Source organism: Pan paniscus, chromosome 5, assembly GCF_029289425.2.
Source record: "Pan paniscus chromosome 5, NHGRI_mPanPan1-v2.0_pri, whole genome shotgun sequence".
Lineage (NCBI taxonomy): Eukaryota > Metazoa > Chordata > Mammalia > Primates > Hominidae > Pan > Pan paniscus.
Window position 1 is genome coordinate 81,904,878 of NC_073254.2, and position 16,970 is coordinate 81,921,847.

A 16,970-nucleotide genomic window follows, 5' to 3' on the forward strand; every position below is an offset into this window, starting at 1 on the left:
TGAAAACCTCAAAGTGGCCACAATTTAAAAGGAAGAATGACTTGAACATAAATATATCCTTACATGGTACTATGACCTGAATGTTTGTGTACCCTCTACATTTCTATGTTGAAATCCTAACCCCCAAGATGATGGTATTGGAGGGTGGGTGGAGCCTTTAAGGCAATATTAGGTCATGAGAGTGTAGCCCTCATGAATAGGATTAGTGTCCTTACAAAACAGACCCAAGAGAGATAGCTTGCCTCTTCTGTCATTTGATGTTACAGGGAAGAGACAGTGAAGAGATAGGAAGGAGGCCTATACCAGACCTTGAGTCTGCTGGTGCCTTGATCTTGGAAGTCTCAATTTCCAGAATGAAATAGAAATAAATTTCTATTATTTGTAAGCCACCAGCTTATGGTATTCTGTTATGGCAGCCATAAATCGACTAAGACTCATGAACTACAGGACCATTTCAAGCCATCTTATTTTTTGCAATTAGATTTTGGTGGTACCGGACTGCTACTGAACTTCCAGGCCTGCCAAATGTAAAAATATTTACTTTTTATATAAGAAAAGATAATTTCATTCCCTGCCTCACATTCTTTCCATCAGCAACTTAAAAAATGTGATGTCACTAACAGATTGAGAAATAACCATAGATTTAAGGAAAAAGGACAATTTGAACAAAAACTAGTAGAAAAAAATAGAGAATACAGCAGTCCTCAAGGGCTGCAAGCATTTGAGGTAGACTTTAAAATAACTGTTCTCTCTGTTCAAGAAGAAATGGTAAGATTGACAAGCTGTAAAAAAATCAAGTGAAAATTCTAAAATCGAAACAAAGCAATAAACAAATCACAAACAAAATATAGAAACATAACACCAAAAAAACACAGCTAAAAAGGAAGGTATGGGAATTGATAATTATACCAAATGAACCTCAAGCAACTGAACAGTTGGAAAATATATAAAATAGATCAAGTTAGAACATAAAAGAAGAAGGTATAAAATACAGGCACTTGGAATCCCAAAAGACACAGTGATAAAGAATGTCACAGAAGCAATATTCGGAGATATAATAATCAATAGTTGCCCCAAACAGGTAATCTCAAGTCAGTTTCCAGAAGTTCTATAAGGCAGGAGCAAGGTTGAAATTATCTATCTTTATTCCTATCCTTCTATCTTTTAATCCATCTATATATCTGTGTATCCATGTACCTATATAGTCCCCTGGGCATTTCATAGCAAAATTGCAGAAAACCAAAGAGAAAGTGATCTTTAATTTAAAAGTATTTTTAGACATAATTCACATACCATAAAAATTCACTTTTTAAAAGTGTACAATATACCCATTTATAGAAAACTCACAAAGTTGTGCAATCCTTGCCACTATTTAATTCCAGAACATAATACTTTCAAGGTTAATTAATGTTGTAGCCTATATCCACAATCCATTCATCTTTTAAAATAACTGTTGGATATATTCCCTTGTATGCATCTACCACATTTGTTTATTCATTCATCAGTTGATACATTTGGGCTATCATCATACATGTACATATTTTTGTGTGGGTATATGTTGTCATTTTTCTTAGGATAAAATTGCTATGCTGTATGATACCTCTATGTTAAACATTGTGAAGGACTGCCAAAGTGTGTTCCAAAGTGCATTACCATTTTACCTTCCCACCAATGGTATATGCAAGGTTCCATTTCTCCACATTTTACCAACAGTTGTTACATCTTTTTTTAATTGTTGTCATCCTAGTGGGTGTGAAGGGGTATTTCGTTATGGTTTTGTTTTGCATTTTCTCTAACAGCTAATGATAGTGATCATATATTTTTGAACTTATTGACTATTTATATTATGTATTTCTTTGGAAGAACTGTATCTTCAAATTCCTTGTCCACTTTTAATTGAGACAGTTGCCTTTTTCTTGTTATCTTATGAGTTCATTCTATACACTGAATTAGTGGTTCCTTATAAGATATAATTTGGAAATATTTTCTACCATTCTATGGGTTGTCTTTACACTTTTCTGATGGTGTCCTTTGAAACATAAAATATGTTAATATTTTTTGTCACTTATGATTTTGTTATATGTAAAAAACTACTGCTTAATCCAAGGTCATGAAGGTGTATTCATAGATTTGCTTCTAAAAGTTTTATAGGTTTAGCTCTTATATTTAACTATTTGGTCCATTTGTAGTAATTTGTTTTGTATAATGTGAGATAAGGGTCCAACTTTAGTATTTTGTATGTGGATAAACAAAATAATACCAAAAGGATATTCTATACTTATTGAATCATCTTAGCATCCTTGTTAAAAATTACTTGACCATAAATGTGAGGAAATATAACTGGATTCACAATTCCATCATGGATCTTTTATAACTACATTTATGTTAGTAAAGATTGTCTTTATTAGTGTTTCTTGTGGTAAGTTTTAAAAATACAAAGTGCAAGTCTTCCAAATTTGATCATCTATTTCAAGATTATTTGGACGATTTTGTGACTCTGTCATAGCTGCAAACATTTTCAAATCAGCTTGTTAATGTCTAAAAAAAATCAGCTTGGATTTCAGTAGGGCTTACTTTGAGACTATAGAATAATTTGGGGATTTTTGCCACCTTAATAATGAATTTTCCAATTCATGAACATGGGACATCATTCCATTTGTTTAGATCTTCTTTAATTTTTTTCAGTGAAGTTTGTAGTTTACAGTATATAGCTCTTATATTACTTTTGATTATATTTATTTTACTATTATAAATATTAGCCTTTATTATTTTTGAAGATGTTGCTAATGGGACTTGATTTCATTTAGGGATTGTTTATTGCATGTGTACAGAAATATTATTGATTTTCATGTATTGATTATTCATCCTGTGAACCTGCTAAACCCACTCTTGGTTCTAAGTTTGTGTGTGAATGTGTGTGTGTCTATTCCTTAGAATTTTCTATATGGAAAATTGTGTCATATGCCATAGAGATAGTTTTAATGTCCCTTTCCAAATAAGTTGTCTTACTTTTTTTTTCCCTAATATCCCTGGAAAAAATATTCAGTACAATGTTGTGGTCTGTTCCTAATCTTTCTGGGGAGAACTTCAGTCTTTCACCATTAAGTATAATGTAGCTGAGGATTTTCTTTTGGTAGGTCTTGGAAATAAAATCTCACAAGAAAGGGTAAAAAGAGAAAAAGTGAACTGTTAATGAATAAAAGTAAGAAATGCAACTAATTTTTCATATGAAGAAATGGAATTCATAAGATGATAAAATATTTTGAATATGTCACAGAAGATTTCTGAAAAATAGGATTCTGTTTTAAGAAAAATATCTTTCAAGGATAACCATATGATATATTTTCTGAATTTATTACAAGTAGACACACTCTAAAATAAAATTTAAAGTATATTGTTTGTGCAAACAGGAGATAATTTGAGATGAAAGCTTGAAGATGTGCAAATAAATTTAAAAAAAAAACAAAGAAAACTTAAATATATGCAAAGCTAAGGGATAAAAAATAACCCCTGTGAGATTTAAAACATAGATAAACATTTACAAAAACATCATTTGTCAAGAGTTAGCTTAATGGAGTTATGGTATTTTGACATACTTGCATTAACTGTGTTAGAAAAAAAAGTACCAATTAATGTTAGAATTTATTTGCCAAGCATTTTGTTTTGTATATACTAGGATAGCTACTGTTATAGGTTTAACCGTGTACCCCTAAAGTTATATGTTCAATTCCTAAACCCCATTGCCTAAGAATTTGGCCTTACTTGGAAGCACAATCTTCATAGCACTAATTAAGTTAAAATGAGATCATTATGGTGGCTCCTAATTGAAATGAGTGGTGTCCTTATAAGAAGGGGAACACAGATACAAGCACACAAGACAGAACACATTATGAAGATGAAGGCAGAGATTGGGGTTGTACATCAAGAATTCAATGAGTGATGAATATTGCCAGAAAATCACCAGAAGCTAGGAGAACCGTGAAACCGACTCTTTTTCACAGCACTCCGAAGTAACCAACATCGCTGGCACCTTGGTCTCTGGAACTATGAGGCAATTGATTTCTGTTGCTAAGCCACCCAGTTTGTAATGTTTTGTTATGACAGCCCTAGAGATCTAATCCAGATTTTCTAAAACAGTGTAAATAGTATATATGTTTCAAGATAATAAAGATAGATAGATCTAGATCTGTCTACATTCACATAAATGTGTAATGATAAAATAATATTTCATAAATCAGAAGTCAAGAGAGGTGATAAAAAAAGAAGCAGAGAAAATGGAAAGCATATAGTAAGAAAAGGAAAGTGTACAGTAATGAAACTGAAAGGAAAAAATAACAAATGCAGTAAAAGTATAATCGTAGAATTAAGCAGTCTTCTCTTAGCAATCAATAGATCAATAGACCTGAAATTCATTAAAAATACAGAAGGCCGGAACAACACATTTAAATAACTTGACCTAAATTAATTTATATAACATATGCATGATTTCCAAGTGCATGTGAACATTTGCCAAAATATATCATACTCCAAGCCATAAAACAAAGTTAACATATTTAAATGATTGTAGTCTTGCAAATATGCAGTTTACAAATGTATAAATGTATACTTTTTCCCCTGAGAATCTTTTTTAAAAACAACTCACAATTATTTCAGTTAATATTGTAACATTTATTTTTCCTCAGTTATCTGCTCATGTATGATTAAGCTAGAGTCAGGAGGGGCTGCTGTCTGTATTATAATAATATGGGGAAATGGAGAAAACACTTGTTTTAGTCTCAGGGATGTATCTGATAATAACCAGGCAAACTTGTGCAGAGTGCCAGCTAATTGATACCTTAAGCTTTGGAGCCATCTGGTATCTACCACAACTATTCAAATTTGCCATTATAGTGTGAAAACTGTCATGGACAATGCATAAACAAATGAGCCTGGCTGGGTTTCAATGAAAATTTGTGGACCATGTCATTTGAACTTTATATAGCTTTCATGTGTCAGAAATATTATTCTACTTTTCAATTTTTCTTCAATAGTTAAAAAAATGTAAAAATAATTTTTAATTCATGGACAATATAAAAGCAGGAATCGGATGAGCTTTGGCCCATATGCTTTATCCTTGCTCTACATACCTGAAGTAGAATAACTATATTGGCAATCCTTCTTTGTCAATAAAGACATGCCTTTTACACTCACTCCTTCACCCACCCGCTCGTCCCCTCACCATTGATCTAGTACACTGGCCCAGAATGTCCTTCTTTAAGAGTGACAAAGACATTTCCAATTTTAGAATTGTAAAACAAGAAAATTAAATTTTAACGTATTTCACGTAAGAAACATATGGACAATTTTAATGCAGTGTTTAATTTCATTCTAGAGTCTTTAATCTTTGAAAAAATGGTAATTCAGCTCTATTCTAACTCTCTTTTATAGTTACAACATGTTATGTTGGATGGAAATTTTCTTAAACCTTACGAACTGTGTTTTCAAAACTAAAGTTTTGTATCTGTTATGAAAATGAATTTTAAAATACATAGGAGAGAATAAAAGTAGTTAAAGTTACCTAAAAAGTAAATAAACATTTGAAAAAGCTCTAAAATAATGGAGAACTCAAGAGGTGCATAAAGAGATTTTGAAAATCAGATTTGGGACATGGCAATGAGAACTTTAGAACCACAAATTATTTCTGCAGTGACACAGACTCCTGACCCCTAAATTTTGGCAATTTAGTACTGAAGGGATTAGATTTCTGATAACATGAATGTATTTTGGAAAAAAACAAGAGCATGAAAAATATGTGTTTGGTTGGGAACACACAGACACACACACACACACACACAAACACACACACACACACAGAAGAGGAGGCCTTGTTGCAGTGACAAGAGAAGTCACGTGTGATTTTCACTGGATAGGCCAAGGATGATGGAGATTGTCACAAAACAAAACATTTTCAAGTCCTGGCTTGTCCTCAAAAAGAAATGTCTCATTTTAATTTTTAGTTTTAGGGCACAGAGCACCTAAACACCAACGAGAATAATATAAGAAAAATTATCAGGATTATCAGGACTGTTTTTCTTAATAATATAAGAAAAACTATCAGGACATGGAAATATAATATATTTATATAATAGTTTTAAAGTAGCCAAAAAAAAAATAAATAAAGTAGCCATAAAGTGGTAATCAGAATTAGTTAATTGAAAAATGGAAATTTATGACATTATATTCTTTTTGTTGTATGTAATGTACTATATGTGTCTAATATTAAAATATCAAAATGTAGACTTACAGTCACAGGCCTAAAGCTGATGACTGATGTGAATTGAGAATTACCTTCACTGCTCATTGTCAGGTAGTGTTACCGAGGATTTTCCTCTCTATCTCACGCATTCTAATTATTTCTTGTATTTCAAGCTCAAGAAAATAACAATATTTTATTTTATCTGCATTCAGAATCATTGCTTTCAAAAGCTGACCCATGGATTATGTCACTTGTCTCATAGAATCCTGAGAAATGGACAGAACTGGTGTTATCTCCATTTATACATGGAGAAACTGAGATTAAAGACCAAGTGTTGTAGTCAAATACACTTGGTAACTGGCTGAAGTAGAATTCAGTTTGCCAGACTCCAAAGTCCATGCTCTTTCCATTAAAACACACTACTTTTTTCTGTAACTGTGTATTCCTTGCAATGGTTTGCCTGTTTCAGGTGTTTAATAGTTAACCATAAGTAAGACCTTATATTTGTAGAATGCTTTGCTATTTAACCAAATTTTCACATAGATTACTTGAGGTTATGGACCATGTGAGAAGGCAGGGAAACTAAAAATATTTCAATTTATACAGAAACCATCTGGATTTTAGAATGTTTGACCTAATTTTGTTGGCAAGTATACTCAGGCATAAATAAAGGATACTGAAATTTGATCTCTATTCTTTTACTTCCAAGTATTTCAAGTTTTTCTGTTACTACATATTGCTTCACAATACATATTCTTATTAATTGTTTGCAAATGTGTATAGTTCTGTATTTGTAAAATGCTTTCACATAAATTTTGTCAGAGTCAGAACATCTCTTTGAGATAAGTAAGGCAGCATTGTGAAGGGGAAACAATTTAGAGTTTGGTAATAGAAAGACAATGAATCAAATGCTTTATCTTTCCTTTTGTTTTTCTTTCTTTGAAATTTTCTTACTGTATGTTTATTATATGATAAGAATTATTCTGAGACTATAAGTGAATCTATAAACAGCATTGAAGATTCTATAAATAAAATTGGAGGAAATGGGCAAGGCAAAAATGCATAATTTTGCAATAAATTCAGGCTCATGCTCTGAGAGAAGCTTGTACATTATCCTATGGGAATATCAAAAAAGAGCCATGGAAAGTAGAGAGGAGATTTAAGGGAAATCTTCCTGAAATGGATGACATTTGAGCTGAATTTTAAAAGATGAATAACAGCAATATCACATAGAAAGAGACTTATATGCTGGCAGAGAGAAATAGATCAGGAAACATTGAGACAGTAAAACAATATCTATAGACAGATTAACAAGTATACTGGGGGAATCATAGGAAGTGACCAGAAAGTTAAGCGGTAGCCAACTCCTCATTGCTTACTGAAGATAAAATGAAAAGACTTACATGATAATCTAAAGAGTATAAAATATACACCAAAATTCGTGTCAAGACATAGATTTTAAGTAGGTTATACCATGAAAACTTTGTGGCTTAGAAAAATCAGTGTAGATGTACAAAAAGCGTGTAGATGAGAAGAGATAGAAGGTAGGGAGATATAAGAATATAAATAGATGAATGAGACCAAAAATTGAGGCCTCAGATGTCAGTAATTAGTAAATTGGGAACCAGGAACAGGATAGGTAGTTTTGGGGGAAAATATAATAAACATAATTATAGAGACATTTGGTTTGAATTTCTCGTGATATCCACAGGTATATGGAATTTACATGTACAAATCTTGTGCATATCAGAGAATTCTTGGCTAGAATTTTTAAGGAAATATAACTTTTAAAGGAAAATAAAAAATTTATTCAAATGCCATCTTTAACGTGGGATGAACAAAAGGCTGAGTAAAGAGCTTGGAAAATATTGAAATATAAGGATAAACATCAGAGACATCTACAAAAAGTATGGAGAAGAAATGTCCAAGAATTAGGGCCATAAAATTCAATGGGGTGGTTGCCAACAATGCCAAGTAGTCAAACAAAAGATAAGTGCCCCCAACTTTGAAAATTTGAAGGTTATCAGTATATTCATCTATAATTGTATAGCTTTATGGCCTTGGGTAAGTTATGTCTCAGATAATTTGGTCAAAACCAATAGAATATAGCAGTTACATTAAAGGTTTCATGAAGAATTAAAAACAATATGCAAAGTATTCAAAACAGTCACTATTTTAGAGAGGACATTTAAAAATGTCTCTCTAATACATTTCCTGTACCAGTAATCTGGAACTGAGATAAAGAAAGGAAAAGTTATAAACTGAAAGTTACATGACCAGAGAATAACAACCTTGGAACTCAAACCCAGCTCTCCAAATTTTACATCCAGTAGACCATAGTTAGCTTTCATAAATGCTGAGGTTAAAAAACAAAAGAAAACAAACAAAAAAACGCTGTACTGATTTTTAAAAACATATAGAGAAACAAATATGAGAAAAATTTTGGCACAAAAAATCAAATTGTGGCAGAAATATTAACAGTGGTGGGAAATATTCTAGACGTCCCATTGTAACTCATTTCCCATGTCCCATCAATCACCTTGAAGTTAAAACTTTGACTCTTCGTTACTCTCATTTCTAATTGTTCATTTCAAAATTATGCAGTAATGACACTTACATCCCTCTCTTCTCTCTCTCCAACTGTTATTTCTAATTGTTTCAAATTTCATGATAGTGGAGTAATGACATTTACACCATTTTTTCTTTCAAAGCTACAAAGTAAGGAAAAGAAACACAACTCTGTCTTTGACAAAACCAGGATATCTACAATACCGAAACTTAATATGAGTGAGTATAGAGTAGATGGAGAGTTGTTAAGTGACTTAGCAGTGCTGAGAGAGGTCAGAATTAAGAACCTATGGAAGTAGATATTAATGGGAAGTAATTTGACTTATCTGGGAAAACTCAGGAAAAGCTTGGTAATTGATAGAGGTTACTGGTAACTGAAAACGAAGAGCTATTTTGAACGTGTGCTCAAAAAAACATTTAAATTCTGTGGGCCTCCTGACTTTGTACAGTCTAAAGGATGTCCCTCCCTGACCCATATGAAGGACAATAGATACAAAAATTAAGCCAAAATGTCATTGGCCTATTGAATGCAAACACAAAGGAGATAAAACAGAAGTATTAGGTAGTATGACATACCTAGAGCACTCTTTCTACATTAATGTTTAGAATGCCCACTGCCAGGTCACTGGATGATAGAACCAGAAGGGGTCTACAGAGTTGGCCAGTAGAAGTTCACATGTAATAAGAATATTGGCTATACAAGCTATCTATAATGGATCTCAATAATTAATGCATTGTGCCCAGATGTAGAGTTCTTCCAATTGGCTTCTTAATCTGTTATACTTAAATTTGAATAGAGGGGCAAAAATTATGTGTTGTTTTAGGCAGATTTCCAACATAAAAGACAGATCCCAAAAGAGCAAGATAAGAAGGGAAGCTCAGAATTTTTCCAGGAATACTGTGGCACGTTCTCACTATTAAAAATACGAACAAAAAAATAGCAATATTTAAAAAAACCCTCTCAGTGCAATGCTAAAAGTTTGTTGGTTGCATGCTTGGTTGGGACTCAGAATGCTTCATAGAACTTGCATTTTTGGAATAGTTTGGAATTGTTTCTATTAGAAGTGATTCCGCAGTGCAAATTCATAAAGGCAGAAAGTGTTGCATTATCTATGGGGGTGTATCTTTTGTGCTGAAATAAAATTACAATTTTAAATAGGACTTACCATAATACAGTTTTATTTTAACTGGAATAAAATTTTGAAACATATGTCTTTGAAATTACAATACTTTCATTTAGAGATACCCAGGTTATGAATAATTTCCTTGTTTTTAAACCCTGTCCTTTTTCTCTGCCACCAAATAAAGCATATTTGAACTAAACTAAGACAAGTTTAGTCAACTAATTTTAAAAAGGAAATTATCTACAAATGTTGACTTTTTGTTATCAACACAAACATATTTCTTTGCAAAGGGCCTAAAACACTAGTGAGCCAAGACATGGCATCTAAGAATATGACTATGACATAAGAATTACATTTGTTTCACATTGTAAAAGAATGTCACTGAGCATTAATTTTAAAACTCTTTAGCTTTATCATTGATTATTTATTAATTTTTGAGATAAATTATTAGGCCTATTTTGACACATTCCATGATTGTTCAGTCCAACTAAGGAGGTGTAGTTCAGGCAGTAGCTCCTGGTCGAACCACAGAAGCTTGGATATACATTCCTTACAATATTTCTTCTTCTAAAATATTTGGTTGTTTTATGCAGTTATCAAATTGGGGGTCTACAAATGCATAAATAGTTTATTGTGACTGGTGATTGTATGTTGTAGACAACTGCTTATTTTAAATACTACAGAATGAGAATATTTGATGTATATTGTGTAATATCTGATTAGAAAATCATCTACCACCCCTATAGATTGTTATTCCCTTAAAGCAATTTATAAAGTTGGTATGATATTACAAAAGATTTATTTACTTTATGTTCTGTGCCTTCTAGTATAACATAGCATTAATGAATTTCATTCTATAGCCCATTTCTAGATTATGGTTGCCAGAAAAAATAATGCACAATACGCTATACATGATATAGGCTCAAGAACAGTACCTTAATGACATATAAATATAATGGCACTTGATTTATATTTTTATATCAAAGAAAACATGTTAAAGTTATAATTTGGGGGTAAAAACCTGTCATAGAAATATAACCTTTTCCTAAATAATTTATAATAGAAACAATAAAGGAATTCTTAAAGAAAACTTTCAGATATTTTGCTCAAAATAGATATAATATTTTAAGAAATTACATGACTATATAATTTTCATGCATTTTTCTAACCCAGACTAGCTTAGAGAACTAAATTTTTCTTTTATCTAAAAATTCTACTTTTCTAGTAATTTTTATGCTATTAATTGTAGTAGCTTCGCTGATCTCAAGAACAGTAAAACTTATAACAAATATCTTTTTATGTTTGAATTTTGATTTCTATGACTGAGTAGGCAGTAATTAACTACATTGTCAAATAACTTAGGTTAAAATTCAGAGATAAGAATAATGTCAGTGGTAGGTAAGTATAGAAATAGAAAAATCTGGGAAATAATTAAACTCTATAGATTTGATTAGAGATTCTAAATAAGATTAAAATATCCAATGGCTAGTAAACATTTCCATAACATGACCTAATGTATCATTTACATCAAGACATTGTATGATCCAAGTTGTTATAATTATTTTAATAGTGGTGTAGATTACATAATCACAGAGGCCTATTAGTTGAGTTAACATTTCCCAAGATCATTTAAACCCATGATAGAAAATATTTCAATAGAATAGGTGCTAATAAAGAAAAACTAAGAAATCGACATTCTAATGGAGATATTTTAAGGAGTCAATGAAGTCAGAACACTTAAAAGTAAGAGTAACTTGCTAAGAAAATTGAGAACTGAGTCAAATAACAGATGTAGGAGTTTGTTCGTAGAGGTTGAGCAGTTCTAGAGAAGAATAAGGTCATTATTTTTTGTTTTAGAATTGAGTGGCTAAAATAGAATAGATGAAAATGTCACTAGAGTTTAAGTTGAGGGACTGGGATGCCAATTTGTCAGAAGGATAATCCAAGTAGATTTTTACATTATCTTTGATGAGAAACTGAGAAGCAGAAGCAAAGAATGGGAGGCCAGGGAAAGACTGATGAAGATGATGTAGAAAGGAATAAAAAGGTGTGTGTGACTAAGTTTAAGTACCAAAGAGCAAGGGTATTTTGGACAATATCAAAGGGAAATGGTCTGGATAATTATGAGTAGAGTATGTGGAATGCCATCCTCATATCACACTCCTAATGACTGAGGCATGTGGAGAAAATTTCCCTTAAATTGAGAGGGTAGCAGTAAGATAATTTGTTCTCAGGAATAGCCAAAATTTAATTGAAATATTCAGCAATGATTATATGGTCAAATTTGTTAACTGAGGAATATAGTTCTGAGAGAGCACAGTGGGAAATTTTAGGAGGAAAGGGAACTGAAGGAGGTTGGACTTGGAAAGAGGAAGTCCAGAAAATATGGGAACAGGAGCAATATGAGAGGATATATAATTTATAGTCATACATCTGGGCCAAAGATCTAGGACTACAAGAATACGGGATATGGTTAAAGAAGCCAAAATTTTGACAGCTGTCAGTCCCGGAAATTGGACTGCATAGGAATTGAATGAAAAGTACTCTGGGTCTTTTTAGGATTTAATTGTTCCTGGAATACACTATAATTCCAAGGGAGTCTCTGAAGCAGTCTTATTACTATTTTTACTCTTTCTCCTCCTCTTATGCAATCAAATCTAATGAGGCACTAGGTCTCATTAACTATATCTCTTGACTATTTCTATTATCTCTCCTTCCTCCCTTCACCATTGCTGCTGCCACCAACTTAGCTTGTGTTAATTCTCTTTGAAAAGAAGTTAAAAGTTAAAGCAATTAAAATCTACAGACTGAAGCTTGGCTGATTCTCTAAAATACAGATCTTCCTTGTTACTCTTCTGTTAAAAATATATAAAGGTATTCTCACTGTTTATTAAATGCCTTGGCATGTTATACAAGGATCTTTATAATCTGGAAACTTTCTAGTGGCATTTCCTGCCTTTGGACATATTCAGCCAAAGCTTTAGCAGAGTCAAACTGCTAACATTTCTCCAAACACAATGTAATTACTTAGTCAATGCTTTGACTTGCTTAATTTTTATCTACACTGCAATGCTTTTTACATAATAGACAACTTTCTGTTGAATAAATAACTGAGGAAATCATATTGAGTGCTGTCACTAAAATTTCCAAGAACAATTCATGTCAAATGTTTTAAAAATGAGGACAGTTAATCAAAATATTCATTTTATAGGGTTAATAACCCACAAGACAGTGACTAGAAAGCTAGTCATAAAATGAATCTATACATTTCAGCAAACGTTTCCAAGACTCATTTAATCTACAAGCTCCCCCTTTGGAAAGAAATAATTCAGGAGAAAATTCTACTAATCCCTCTGGCATGATCAGTAATAGCAATTGCTTCAGTGTTGTATTTGGTGAAACCTGTTCAAAGTCAAATTTGAAAGCTTTAAAGGAAATAATGGTACATGTTGGGTGGCAAAGCTCTTGGTGTGAGCACGACAGCCCTTTCTTTGTCTTCTTTTCATCTAATTCCATTAGAATCAGTCACCTACATGTCAGGGTAGTAGCTTTGATGAAAGAGTTATGTTAAGGCTTAATCTAGATAAAGTGCAGGCAATACTAACCTGTCAGTGGTAATGCTGATAGAATGTTACCTGAAATAAAAACCACCTTTCTCTACAAAGGCATGCTACCTTTCTGTAATTCTGAAGATTCAAAATGATGTAAAATTCCTGAGTGCATTTGCTTATGTGTAATAACTTAAATACTTGGGAAATGTAGCATGCCTGTGCTCCATTGTCCACATTTCAAGATGTATTATATGAGCTTATTTTGCTTTCTAAACCCATTTGTCAATTAACTTATGGCATTTTAATTTTTCCTGTTTTGAAATAATATAAAAAACTAATATTGTACTTTTTGATAATGTGACCTGGTTGAATTCCTTATTAACTATTAATTTTGGTTGAGTGGCTTGTCTAATTTAAATATGAAAATAAATCACCTTTACCCTTCCTATTAGTATAATTATATATCCTGACTGAAAATCTGAGACTCATGTCCATTTTTTTAATATTTCAGTTGGAAAAAATAATCTGCTCTAGTAATCAAGCAGTGGGTATGCTTAATGGAGGTAATTAAATGTACTTAGTGAAGGGACTACTCAAAGATTATCCTAAGTATTAAAAGTTCTCCTGCTCTTCTCACTTCCTCTTTGCTCATATAACCATTACAGTTTAGAAGAGATATATTAATAATTATCAAATAACAGAGTGTGATCTTTAAAATTATTAAACATATAATTATAAAATTACTTTATATCAGATCTGTCATAGTAATTATCCAGTAAAGCAGTTTCTTCACAGTTAATCTACTTTAGCATTAATTTTAATACACCAAGCATTTCATTGTATAAAACTATTAAAATACATTGTCTTACATTTTCTATTTTTCAGTATATCATCCTTTTTTCATTTCTCACTCCTTTCTTTTCTTCCTTCCACCTTTTCTTTGCTCCTTTCTTTTGAAATTTTTTCTACTTTTGTCCATTTTAAGGCAGTTTATTCTTCCTTTCACCTGTACCTACGTGAATTTTCTATTTCCTTAAATGCTTCAAGATTCTTGAAGGTAATGAATTATCGAATCACATGATCATGTAAGTAAAATATCTACTTATATGTGGTAGGAGTTGGCACTGTGAGGTTCGAAAGACTTGAGCCCTGTTTTCCGAGAGCTTAAAATATTGTGAAGGATTTAAGACCTACAAATGAATAGGTGAATCCAAAGGCAATCTATGATGGACACCAGCTGAGTGGCATAACATGTAGTTAGTATTAATAGAACTATCGTTAGACAATTATTAGCTAATTGCAAAATAAATGGAGGCACTTTGAATGATATCAGATGATAATAATGTATCTATTAATAATATAAATGTCACTTGTGAAGAGAAGGCCATAATAGTCTTATCTACTTAACAATGATATTTTAAAGCCAGAGAGTGCAACAAATCATGCCTAAAGATGTGATTACATTAACAGTCTAAAGAATTTTTACATGACTATATTCTGCTTAAAGAAATCCAGAGAGATGCTTTTCAATCTGTTTATTAGATTTTATACCAAAATATCACTGATGATCACCCTTGTCACTTGTCAGTATGCAGTTAACAAGAGAATACAGAAGGCTGATTAGAAATCATAATGATACTATTGATAAAGAACGTGGCAGCACTGAGCATAACGTTTATAAGAAAATTTTCTCTAGAATAGAGAAGAAAATTAGCCTTCGTGTAGATATGGTGAAAAATAAGTACCCAGCTAAAATATTTAGCAAAACATGCCATATAATGTTTGAAGATAGGCATAATATTTATCTATTGCTGCACAAAAATATTACCACGCATTTAGTGGTTAACACACACACACACACACACACACACACACACACACACATTTATGATCTCTGAATTTCTGTGGATAAGAAGTCCGGTACAGATCAATTGAGTCCTTTGTTTAGGCTCTTCCTTTCATAAAAATATTGACTGGAACTGTGAGATCCTTTGAGGTGAAAGCTCCTGAATGCTGTCAACTGAACATGGCCACCCTCAGCTCCTGCTGCATGGCCTTCCCATATGGTGGCTTATAATATGGTAGCTTGCATTTTCAATGCCAGCAGAGAAGAGCTTAATCTCGCGAGATGGATGTTACAATCTTATGTAGCATAATAATGTACAGACAATCAGATATTCTCATTAGTTAAAAGCCAGTAACAGGTCCTGTCAATATTCAAGGTAGAGATTACACAAGGACATGAACACGGGAGGCAAGTTGCAGTTTTTGACTTTTTTTTTTTTTTTGGTCTAATACAAGTGTTGCCGTCTGTGCTCTTGTGTATTATTGGCATGAAATTAATTAACAATATGAAGTCATATTGTTAATTAATTGCTAGAGCAGCATCAGGGTGTATGTTACATAAAATCTAAAGCCATGAAAATATTTATTTATATTTTAATGAATAATATTAAAATTATCATTTTTTATTTTACATTGTTTTATCTATGATTCATATATTTATATATTTTATTTCATGGCTGAACTATTAAAGCGGAAGTAAAGTACTCAAAATGACCTAAGTATGCTCTTTACTATACTAGCTGCCTTAGTTTGCTAGGGTTGCTATAACAAAATACCACAAACTAATGGCTTAAATAGCAAAGATTTATTTTTCACAGTTCTGGAGGCTGGCAGTCTGAGATCAAAGATGGCAGGTTTATTTTTTTCTTAAGTCTCTGCTTGGATTGCAGATGGTCACCCTCTTTCTGGCTCTTTACCTGATTGCCCTTGTGTGCATGTGCCCTGGTCTGTATTTGTAGAAAGTTCCTCTTCTTATAAAGACCAATTGGATTAGGGCCAACTGTTGTGGTCTCACTTTAATGTAATCACCTCTTTAAAGTCCTATTTCCAAATAAAGTCACGTTTTGAGGTACTAGGGGTTAGAGCTTCAAAACTGGGATCTTTACGGTGGTGGACAAAATTCCTCTCATAACACTAGGTGTGTAAAGTATGGAGAGAAATGAAACAGTTCCTGCCTAGAAGAACATAGGCCAGCATAATTATCTAACAGAATGCAAACCCAATTTTATTTCTTAGCAACACAATCATTTTCTTTGTCCTAGACCTTGGAGAGATCTATGACAATGATGGTAACATGAGGCAATGGGTGCAACCATGAAGAACAACATTAGGAAATATTATGCTGGTTCGTGGCCTTTTGCAAGTAATTTGCTATTAGTAATAAAAGTATCATATAATTTAATTATTAAGTAATTTTCACTAACATTGATCTCTTTAATAAAAACATATTTTACAAATGTCATTTAGGTTAAAAATTAAATCAAAACAAAATTATAGAATATCAATAAAATAGTGGGAGGAAAATTCTAAATATCTGAACCAGTAATATAAGTTAAATAACAAATTTAACACTGGAAATATTTTCCTGAAAAATTAGACTTCCTATAATCTAATTATTAAGAGACTATGTCCAAATATTTTAAATAA